The sequence below is a fragment of the Schistocerca piceifrons genome, chromosome 4 (genome assembly GCF_021461385.2).
Source record: "Schistocerca piceifrons isolate TAMUIC-IGC-003096 chromosome 4, iqSchPice1.1, whole genome shotgun sequence".
NCBI lineage: Eukaryota > Metazoa > Arthropoda > Insecta > Orthoptera > Acrididae > Schistocerca > Schistocerca piceifrons.
The window spans coordinates 536,532,239-536,543,610 of NC_060141.1; the positions used below are offsets into that span (position 1 = coordinate 536,532,239).

Genomic DNA, 11,372 nt, shown 5'->3' on the forward strand with positions numbered 1-11,372 from the left:
TCATTCTGAAAATCATTGGATACATCTTTATATATAATCTCACTGAATCAGAATTACTTTGCCTGGACTTGTTGGGAGGTAGCAGGAGTCGGTATATCTTCGATGAGAAAGATATCTATTTGCTCTGTAATCGGAAGTGCTCATACATTAACCATAGTCGGTTTAGGCGTTGTGGCGGGCAATTATTAGTGCCTTTCATCACAATAAGCCGCTTATGTACTATGAAGCATTACGTCCAGTGTAAGTGGGTCATCCATTCTACGGACAACAGAACCATGCGGTCGAGGTAATGTAGCCACGTTTGCCGCACTCCCTTGTCCCACTCCTTCTTACCATCCACACCGGACAAAAATTTAGTGACACTGTGGAGATAACACGCTACTATCGCGTAACATAGACCCTAGCCTTGCTAACTGTGTCAATTTGGCAAAGAACACTCCACAAATTTCTTTCAGTATGCCGTATCCAGTTAAAACTATTCATTGATCCCGTAAGGCTATCACGTTACTGTTTGTTGCGTTTCGCCCACTGTTCTAAATAGTCCAAGACATGTAGTCTGGGATCAGTGTGCAGTGATATGGGGGGCCAGTCAACTTGCGACAATGTGTTTGAGTGTTCGTCAAAGCAGACACGTTTGTTCCCAGCCATAATACCACGGCTGTTGTATTGGGAGATGGGAATATCAACAGTATAGTAATCAAGAGAATGTATTAGGTTGTTGTACAAATTGGTAGCGTTTTTGAAACTTCCTGGCAGATTAAAACTGTGTGCCCGACCGAGACTCGAACTCGGGACCTTTGCCTTTCGCGGGCAAGTGCTCTACCATCTGAGCTACCGAAGCACGACTCACGCCCGGTCCTCACAGCTTTACTTCTGCCAGTATCTCGTCTCCTACCTTCCAAACTTTACAGAAGCTCTCCTGCGAACCATGCAGAACTAGCACTCCTGAAAGAAAGGATATTGCGGAGACATGGCTTAGCCACAGCCTGGGGGGTGTTTCCACCCCCCAGGCTGTGGCTAAGCCATGTCTCCGCAATATCCTTTCTTTCAGGAGTGCTAGTTCTGCATGGTTCGCAGGAGAGCTTCTGTAAAGTTTGGAAGGTAGGAGACGAGATACTGGCAGAAGTAAAGCTGTGAGGACCGGGCGTGAGTCGTGCTTCGGTAGCTCAGATGGTAGAGCACTTGCCCGCGAAAGGCAAAGGTCCCGAGTTCGAGTCTCGGTCGGGCACACAGTTTTAATCCGCCAGGAAGTTTCATATCAGCGCACACTCCGCTGCAGAGTGAAAATCTCATTCTGGTAGCGTTTTTGTTTGATACTAAAATGTAGACTTTCACAGCCGGAAATATCATGTACGCTTGTTCGTCCACTGCTTGAATACTGCTCAGCAGTGTGGGATCCGTACCAGATAGGGTTGATAGAAGAGATAGAGAAGATCCAACGAAGAGCAGCGCGTTTCGTTACAGGATCATTTAGTAATCGCGAAAGCGTTACGGAGATGATAAACTCCAGTGGAAGACTCTGCAGGAGAGACGCTCAGTAGCTCCGTACGGGCTTTCGTTAAAGCTTCGAGAACATACCTTCACCGAAGAGTCAAGCAGTATATTGCTCCCTCCTACGTATATCTCGCGAAGAGACCATGAGGATAAAATCAGAGAGATTAGAGCCCACACAGAAGCATACCGACAATCCTTCTTTCCACGAACAATATGAGAATGGAATAGAAGGGAGAACCGATAGAGGTACTCAGGGTACCCTCCGCCACACACTGTCAGGCGGCTTGCGGAGTATGGATGTAGATGTAGATGAGCGTTTTTGTTTTTCATATTGATATTCCAATTGTTATAGGTTTATTCATCGATTATCATTTTTATTTATAGTTATTGTTGCTATTGGAATTTAAATATTGTCATTTTGTCATTTAGAGATACATTAGTGACTTTCCATTATTGCTCTTGGAATTTAAATATTGTCATTTTTTAGAGATACATTAGTGACTTTCCGCATTCAGGGTGATCTTCGGGGTTTGATTAAGATTGTTTAAACATATTAATCCACAATGACATGTGTCAGTGTATTCGGGAACTGGCAAATGTGATGAACTGTCATCATTACACCATCGTGCGAAGTTTTCATACAATGGAGAAGGTGCAAAACTCGGATATATGAGTACCGCATTGTCTTAATCCAAGGTCACAAAAATCACTGGGTGGCTGTACATTTATCTCTGCTTGTTCGCCATCAGTTGGCTAGTGAACAACACCGATCATTCATAACCTATATCGTTACTGTTGACGAGAAATTGTATCTTTAACGTAAGCAAATGAAAGGAACAGTGTAGCCCAAACAAAACAGCAACTCCCAGTACAAAGACTTGCTAGCATCCTCGAAAGACAATGTTGTAGATCTGGTGAAACAGCGTCACTGTGGTGTACTACGAATAGCTTCTGTGTGGTGAAAGAATCACTGCTGACAACTGTCACAAATCAGACGTATTGCAGACGTGGTATAAGAAGAACAGCCATGACGACAGAGTGAAGTGATGCACTCCACGGTATAGCCCGCCCGCATTCCGCTAGACTGACCCAACTCCTTCTCCACTTTCTATCGAACAACCTTCGAAGAACTTCTTCTTTAAATGATAAAGCGCTCTGAACATAGCTCGACGAGTTCTTCGCTAAAACACGTGATCTCTACAGTTGCGGAATCGAAAAGTTACCACAGCGTCGACAGACTGTTGTAAATATTGAAGGAGGATATATTACTGATAACTAAATTCTTTGGCATGTGCAACTGCTTTCCAGCGCTTGGGTTCTTTGGCCCACTGAGGATATATAGCTTGATTCACGTCTTTGAGTAATACTTTGTTGCGAGATACACGACTCCAAAGGTGAACTGCAAGCAGTTCCCCTAAAAACATTGGCTGGGAAACTAATTGCTGACACCAGTGTTTTCTATAGAGTATAAAACTGATCGTCATTCAGAATGTGTGCGACATAACTCCGGTCCATGTCTTTTAACATCTTTATACGACCACTGTTACGTAGTTGCAATTGCTACATCCTTCGATGTTAATACGTTGGACAGTCCCCATTGATACAACAGAAAATCGAACATCTTCATTCACGGTGTGATCGTGGGTACTAACGGATTTGGCACCAGCTTTCTGACGATCTCTCACATCTAGTCGAGCTTATTATAATCCGTTCAAAATACTAGAGATTTTAATTGCTCCTTGTGAATACATTTACCAGTCAGTTGTATACATCAAACATAACATTGGTAATTACTACACGAACAGCTCTGTCCATGATCATGCAACAAGAGATAGACTCAACTTACATTTAGCAAGAAAAAATCAACATAAAACTCAAAACTGCATTCTCTACCAAAGAATAAAACTGTGCAATAAATTACCAAAAGATATTAAAGAAATTGCAAAAATACACTTATTTAAAAAGGCAGCTTAAACGTACCTGTTATGCAGTACATTTTATACATTGAAGGATTACTTAGATAAAGCAGAGTAGGGGTTTAATAAAAAATTGTTATACAAATAAATAATAATGATGATTATAAAAAAAACAACATTCCACATAACACCTTCACTTTATGTTTATTTTTTCTTCTTTTTTTCTTTACTAGAAATAATTACCCCCAAGCTATACATACCACAATACTAACACCTCTTCCTCTTTTTGAGCTCAACATCTCACTCATTATGGAGGGATGCTGACTCAGTTTTTCAGGATAGCAAATGGGAAGTTGCGCTACAGAAAATGGCCCAGAGATCACCAGCCTGTGTGTGTGTGTGTGTGTGTGTGTGTGTGTGTGTGTGTAGTGAGTGAATTGTTATGAAACAATGTGTGTATAGTGTGTGCAGCGACTGATAGTAAGATATGAGTGAACAGTGTGGCATTACATTATTTTATAAGTTACTTGTAAGAAAAGTATTTTATACTAGGAGTAAATCTAATGATTCTCTCTAACTAGAAGTCTGTAAATATATGTGTATACGAATTAGCTTATTTTAAGTTGATCTAAACTTGTAAATAGTTCGACATGTCCTATATCCTTGTAAAAAGAGATCTACGGATGAATAAAGCTACTACTACTACTACTACTACTACTACCTCCACGTCGACCCATCTCAATGCACCGCCTCGTACACACATATAACTTCACTGTCATGAAGTATGTCGGCTGTGGAGTGCCACATAACCGCCTTGTGCCAATTCTACACAATCTAAAGCACGCTAAAGTGAACAGTGTCCTTTTTTTAAGGGAGTGGACATTATTTAGTTCAGCGAATTTCGGTAAAACTGTGCAGGGGTAATATGAGATGGAGCGGAGACCATTGTATTTATCAACTCACTGAAGTAAACATCATTGTGAGCAAAGAAACGAAAGCAACAGCTGACACTATGCAGTTCTGCATCTGCTGTTAATCAAATCATCGTGTGATGTTTTGTGGGTAATGCCACATGATTCTCTAAAGGTTCCATAAAATACATTTTCACATAATCCCATAGAGTATGTGTATTATTATTGACTAACAGCTACTGAAGACTTTTTCTAAAATAAAATCATTAAAAAATTTACGAATACACCGTTCTGTTTGTAACTACGACACCATACATCCAAAGATTTTAATTTCCTAGTTTCACTTTATGTCAATAGCGTTGTATCCCAATGTCTTAATGGTTCACTCATTGTAATTGAAATGCAGCTACTCACTGAGGTCTAGTGTGAGCTGTAATTACCTATGGAACCGAAACTTTGTAGATTTGCTAATGCGTTAATGCGAAACCGATTTACAGTGTAAAAATAATTAGTTCCAGTTGTGGTCACCAGGAGCAAATGTGGCGCTGTACACTGTTTGTATGACGGTATGACATCCACCCTGTCACTTATCAAGCCACTACGTTACAATAAGGCTATCGAGAAGAAAGACCGTACGGTGTTAGTGAACCTGTTTTATGTGAACGGCAGCAATTACAGTGCCGTATTGAGTGACGCCAAGTGAAAGGTCTGAGAAGAGTCTCGATGTCATTAAATGGTTTAAAGAAAACGATAAGTAAATTCAGTAACATGTGTGAGCTAGATGTGGCACCTGGAAGAGGGAGGCATTCTAACTCGGTGGTTATTATTGACGAAACTGCTGTAGCTGTAACTGATCTTATAGTACTAGCACTGGATAGTCAGTCTTAGTGCTCAAGCAGCATCATGAGAATTATCCATCCCGCGGTCAACATATAGAAAGTTCTGCAGTCTGTTTTACACTGGTATCCGTACAACACCCACGTGGTGCAGCAACTAAAACCTCATGGTCTGCAGCAACATTCTGAATTTGTTTTTTCGGTTATGGCACAGTTCAAAGTTACTTGGGTAGGCAATATTTTACGGGATAACGAGGCAGATTTTACACTACATGGTCCAGTGAATGCATAGAATTTGAGCTACTGTTAAACCGTGTGTTGTGCGCGGTGAACCGCTGCACTCGCCGTATGTGACTGTGTCGTGTTTATTCACAAGCACCTTTACTTTCGGTGCAGTCTTCTTTGGAGAGAATACAACCAGAGGGCCTGTCAAGTGCACTATGACGTCTGCACGTTATCGATAGCTCCTTGTAAAGTATGTGATTCATGCTTTGGAAGAGCGCAACTGTGTGGAAACCACTGTTTTCATGCAAGATGGGGCAGCATCTACCGTCGCTCACCCCGAGAAAGATCTGTTTAATGCAACGTTCTATGTACGTGTTATCTTCCGAGGTTTCCCAAATTCATGGAATGTATGATCACCTGAACTGAATCCAGGCGACTTTTGGCTCTGAAAATATCCAACAGAATGCATTTACAAGGGACATGTTCAGTCTCTACCCGATCGGAAGGCCAATATGCAAGAACACGTTGCTTAGGTTCTACCGGAACTACTGCAAGCAACTCTTGATGACGTTGTTTTATGGATGCAGCACCTCGACGACATCCCCGATGCTCACGTTGAATAATTTCTGTAAGTGCCAGTTATTAATACACTCTGCATTATGCTTTCTCACTTGTTTTACATCTTCTCCTCACCTCCGGTTCCCAGTCCACTCCATATGGAAAGATTTCTATACGGCTTTCTTACCTTCATGGCTCCAAATTTGCATCTGGCGGCTGGAATTGCAACTAGTTATTTTCACAATATAAATTTGTTCTTCATTAATGTATTAGCATGTCTGCCACGTTTCGCTCCCGTACGCTAAATGCAGCACACATTGGACCTATGTCAGTACATGCTCTTCAATAAGTAAAATATTGTTATAATCATGCGGTACATTCGGCCCATATAAACGCATTCTCCACCCCCCCCCCCCCCCCCCCGCCCACACCAATGAACCAAGGACCTTGCCGATGGTGGAGGCTTGCGTGCCTCAACGATACAGATTGCCGTACCGTAGGTGCAACCACAACAGAGGGGTATCTGTTGAGAGGCCAGACAAACGTGTGGTTCCTGAAGAGGGGCAGCAGCCTGTTCAGTAGTTGCAGCGGCAACAGTCTGGATGAATGACTGATCTGGCCTTGTATCACTAACCAAAATGGCCTTGCTGTGCTGGTACTGCGAACGGCTGAAAGCAAGGGCAAACTACAGCCGTAATTTTTCCCAAGAGCATTCAGCTTTGCTGTGTGATTAAATGATGATGGCGTCCTCTTGGGTAAAATATTCCGGAGGTAAAATTGTCCCCTATTCGGATCTCCGGGCGGGGACTACTCAAGAGGACGTTGTTTTCAGGAGAACGAAAACTGGCGTTCTACGGATCGGAGCGTGGAATGTCAGATCCCTTAATCGGGCAGGTAGGTTAGAAAATTTAATAAGGGAAATGGATAAGCTAAAGTTGGATATAGTGGGAATGAGTGAAGTTCGGTGGCAGGAGGAACAAGCCTTTTGGTCAGGTGAATACAGGGTTATAAATACAAAATCAAATAGGGGTAATGTAGGAGTAGGTTTAATAATGAATAAAAAAATAGGAGTACGAGTAAGCTACTACAAACAGCATAGTGAACGCATTATTGTGGCCAAGATAGACACGAAGCCCACGCCTACTACAGTAGTACAAGTTTATATGCCAACTAGCTCCGCAGATGACGAAGAAATTGATGAAATGTATGATGAGTTAAAAGAAATTATTCAGGTAGTGAAGGGAGACGAAAATTTAAGTCATGGCTGACTGGATTTCGGTAGTAGGAAAAGGGAGAGAAGGAAACATAGTAGGTGAATATGGACTGGGGGACAGAAATGAAAGAGGAAGCCGCCTGGTCGAATTTTGCACAGAGCACAACATAATCATAACTAACACTTGGTTTAAGAATCATGAAAGAAGGTTGTATACATGGAAGAACCCTGGAGATACTAAAAGGTATCAGATAGATTATATAATGGTAAGACAGAGATTTAGGAACCAGGTTTTAAATTGTAAGACATTTCCAGGGGCAGATGTGGACTCTGACCACCATCTATTGGTTATGAACTGTAGATTAAAACTGAAGAAACTGCAAAAAGGTGGGAATTTAAGGAGATGGGACCTGGATAAACTGATAGAACCAGAGTTTGTACATAGTTTCAGGGAGAGCACAAAGGAGCAATTGAAAGGAATGGGGGAAATAAATACAGTGGAAGAAGAGTTGGTAGCTTCGAGGGATGAAATAGTGAAGGCAGCAGAGGATCAAGGAGGTAAAAAGACGAGGGCTAGTATAAACCCTTGGGTAACAGAAGAAATATTGAATTTAATTGATGAAAGGAGAAAATATAAATATGTAGTAAATGAAGCAGGCAAAAAGGAATACAAACGTCTCAAAAATGAGATCGACAGTAAGTGCAATATGGCTAAGCAGGGATGGCTACAGGACAAATGTAAGAATGTAGAGGCTAATCTCACTAGGGGTAAGATAGATACTGCCTACAGGAGAAAGGAGAACCACTTGCACGAATATCAAGAGCTTTGATGGAAACCCAGTTCTAAGCAAAGATGGGAAATCAGAAAGGTGGAAGGAGTATATAGAGCGTCTATACAAGGGCGATGTACTTGAGGACAATATTATGGAAATGGAAGAGGATGTAGATGTAGATGAAATGGGAGATATGATACTGTGTGAAGAGTTTGACAGAGCACTGAAAGACCTGAGTCGAAACAACGCCCCCGGAGTAGGCAACATTCCATTAGAACTACTGAAAGCCTTGGGAGAGCCTGTCCTGACGAAACTCTACCATCTCGTGAGCAAGATGTATGAGACAGGCGAAATACCATCAGACTTCAAGAAGAATATAATAATTCCAATTTCAAAGAAAGCAGGTGTTGACAATTGTGAAAATTACCGAACTATCAGTTTAATAAGTCACAGCTGCAAATACAGACGCGAATTCTTTACAGACGAATGTAAAAACTGATAGAAGCCGACCTCGGGGAAGATCAGTTTGGATTCCGTGGAAATGTTGGAACACATGAGTCAATACTGAACCTACGACTTATCTTAGAAGAAAGATTAAGGAAAGGCAAACCTACGTGTCTATCATTTGTAAACTTAGAGAAAGCTTTTGACAATGTTGTCTGGAATAATCTCTTTCAAATTCTGGATGTGGCAGGGGTAAAATACAGGGAGCGAAAGGCTATTTACAATTTGTACAGTAACCAGACGGCAGTTTTAAGAGTCGAGGGGTATGAAAGGGTAGCAGTGGTTGGGAAGGGAGTGAGGCAGGGTTGTAGCCTCTCCCCGATGTTATTCAATCTGTGTATTGAGCAAGGAATAAAGGAAACAAAAGAAAAGTTCGGAGTAGGTATTAAAATCCATGGAGAAGAAATAAAAACTTTGAGATTCGCCGATGACATTGTAATTCTGTCAGAGACAGAACCTTGCAGAACTAGCACTCTTGAAAGAAAGGATATTGCGGAGACATGGCTTAGCCTCAGCCTGGGGGTGTTTCCAGAATGAGATATTCACCCTGCAACGGAGTGTGCACTGATATGAAACTTCCTGGCAGATTAAAACTGTGCTGGACCGAGACTCGAACTCGGGGCCTTTGCCTTTCCCGGGCAAGTGCTCTACCAACTGAGCTACCCAAGCACGACTCACGCCCCATCCTCACAGCTTTACTTCTGCAATATCCTTTCCTTCAGGAGTGCTAGTTCTGCTAGGTTCGCAGGAGAGCTTCTGCAAAGTTTGGAAGGTAGGAGACGAGGTACTGGCAGAAGTAAAGCTGTGAGGACGGGGCGTGAGTCGTGCTTTGGTAGTTCAGTTGGTAGAGCACTTGCCCGTGAAAGGCAAAGGTCCCGAGTTCGAGTCTCGGTCAGAGTCTCGGTTTTAATCTGCCAGGAAGTTTCATATCAGCGCACACTCCACTGCAGGGTGAAAATCTCATTCTGGAATGGACAGTGTCTTTGAAGGAGGGTATAAGATGAACATCAACAAAAGCAAAACGAGGATAATGGAATGTAGTCGAATTAAGTTGGGTGATGCTGAGGGAATTAGATTAGGAAATGAGACACTTAAAGCAGTAAAGGAGTTTTTCTATTTGGGGAGCAAAATAACTGATGATGGTCGAAGTAGAGAGGATATAAAATGTAGACTGGCAATGGCAAGGAAAGCGTTTCTGAAGAAGAAAAATTTGTTAACGTCGAGTATAGGTTAAATGTCAGGAAGTCATTTCTGAAAGTATTTGTATGGAGTGTAACCATGTATGGAAGTGAAACGTGGATGATAAATAGTTTAGAGAAGAAGAGAATAGAAGCTTTCGAAATGTGGTACTACAGAAGAATGCTGAAGATTAGATGGATAGATCACATAACTAATGAGGAAGTATTGAATAGAATTGGGGAGAAGAGGAGTTTGTGGCACAAGTTGACTAGAAGAAGGGATCGGATGGTAGGACATGTTCTGAGACATTGAGGGATCACCAATTTAGTATTGGAGGGTAGCGTGGAGGGTAAAAATCGTAGAGGGAGACCAAGAGATGAATACACTAAGCAGATTCAGAAGGATGTAGGCTGCAGTAGGTACTGGGAGATGAAGAAGCTTGCATAGGACAGAGTAGCGTTGAGAGCTGCATGAAACCAGTCTCAGGACTGAAGACCACACCAACAACAACAACATTCGATGTGCAGCGGTACAGCAGATTTCTTGTGCAGGTACAACCTGTTGGCTTAAAGGCCTTTATGCGTTAAAGTTTACTAGGAATTCAATGTACTGTGACTTGCAAGCCGTGTCACACTGTTCACATATCATTTTAAATTACTTTTGTTTATCGTGCAGCTCACGACGCTGTGTAATCCTATCAAGTGGACGTCCCTTGAGTGGCTTTCTTGGCGACAACCATAAATCTGTCATAAAAATGACGGTGTGGAGCCGTTGTATAGTGTACTATTCTGTTTATGCAAATGATAATGATGGTTATGGTGATGAAGATGATGATATTGAGCGAAGTGAGAAGGCTTAATACAGTATCAGCAAATAGCCTAACTCTGTTTAATGGCATAAAGAGGCAGTCGAAAGTATGGATTAGAAGTGAGGTATACTTGCGGCAGTGGTTAATGAATTGTTGGTATGATATTGGGAAAAAATTTTTTTTTCTAGGAACGATGTTGTCTGTAAACTGAGGAAAGTATACCAGGAAATTGTGGGAGGTCGGACCAGGATTTATTGTCAACATGCATGAGTTTGCGATGGAAGGGTGGTTAGCTGCATTATGGATAGATGTTGCCTAAGAAACTTAATTACTAAGGATAAAGCGAACATAGTCACCAATGGATTACGTGTTTCAGGTAAATACAAAATTGTAACGTAGTGTAAATGTGATAGTTTGAGTTCAAGTTTAAGAAAATTTTTTAAAGCAACACTAACGGTCGTAGGAAGCACATTTCGCGAATTTCTTGTTAGCAGTGAATAACAAATACATAAAGCCTGCTGAAGACTGAGACTGAAAAATAACATGTTAATTATTGTTAAACTTTTTGCCAGTAGATCTTTTAAGAACCTATAAATATCCTTCATGTTGCCTTCCACAGAAACTACTGTTGTTGTTGTGGTCTTCAGTCCTGAGACTGGTTTGATGCAGCTCTCCATGCTACTCTATCCTGTGCAAGCTTTTTCATCTCCCCGTACCTACTGCAACCTACATCCTTCTGAATCTGCTTAGTGTATTCATCTCTTGGTCTCCCTCTACGATTTTTACCCTCCACGCTGCCCTCTAATACTAAATTGGTGATCCCTTGATGCCTCAGAACATGTCCTACCAACCGATCCCTTCTTCTGGTCAAGTTGTGCCACAAACTTCTCTTCTCCCTAATCCTATTCAATACTTCCTCATTAGTTATGTGATCTACCCATCTAATCTTCAGCAT

General features: G+C 41.7%; 1 non-coding gene across 1 annotated transcript; it reads right to left on the reverse strand.

The window, feature by feature from the left end:
- Nucleotides 1–9,025: 9,025 nt before the first annotated feature.
- Nucleotides 9,026–9,100, reverse strand: Trnas-gga. Its single transcript has one exon. It is a non-coding gene; the product is annotated as a tRNA-Ser (tRNA).
- Nucleotides 9,101–11,372: the final 2,272 nt, after the last annotated feature.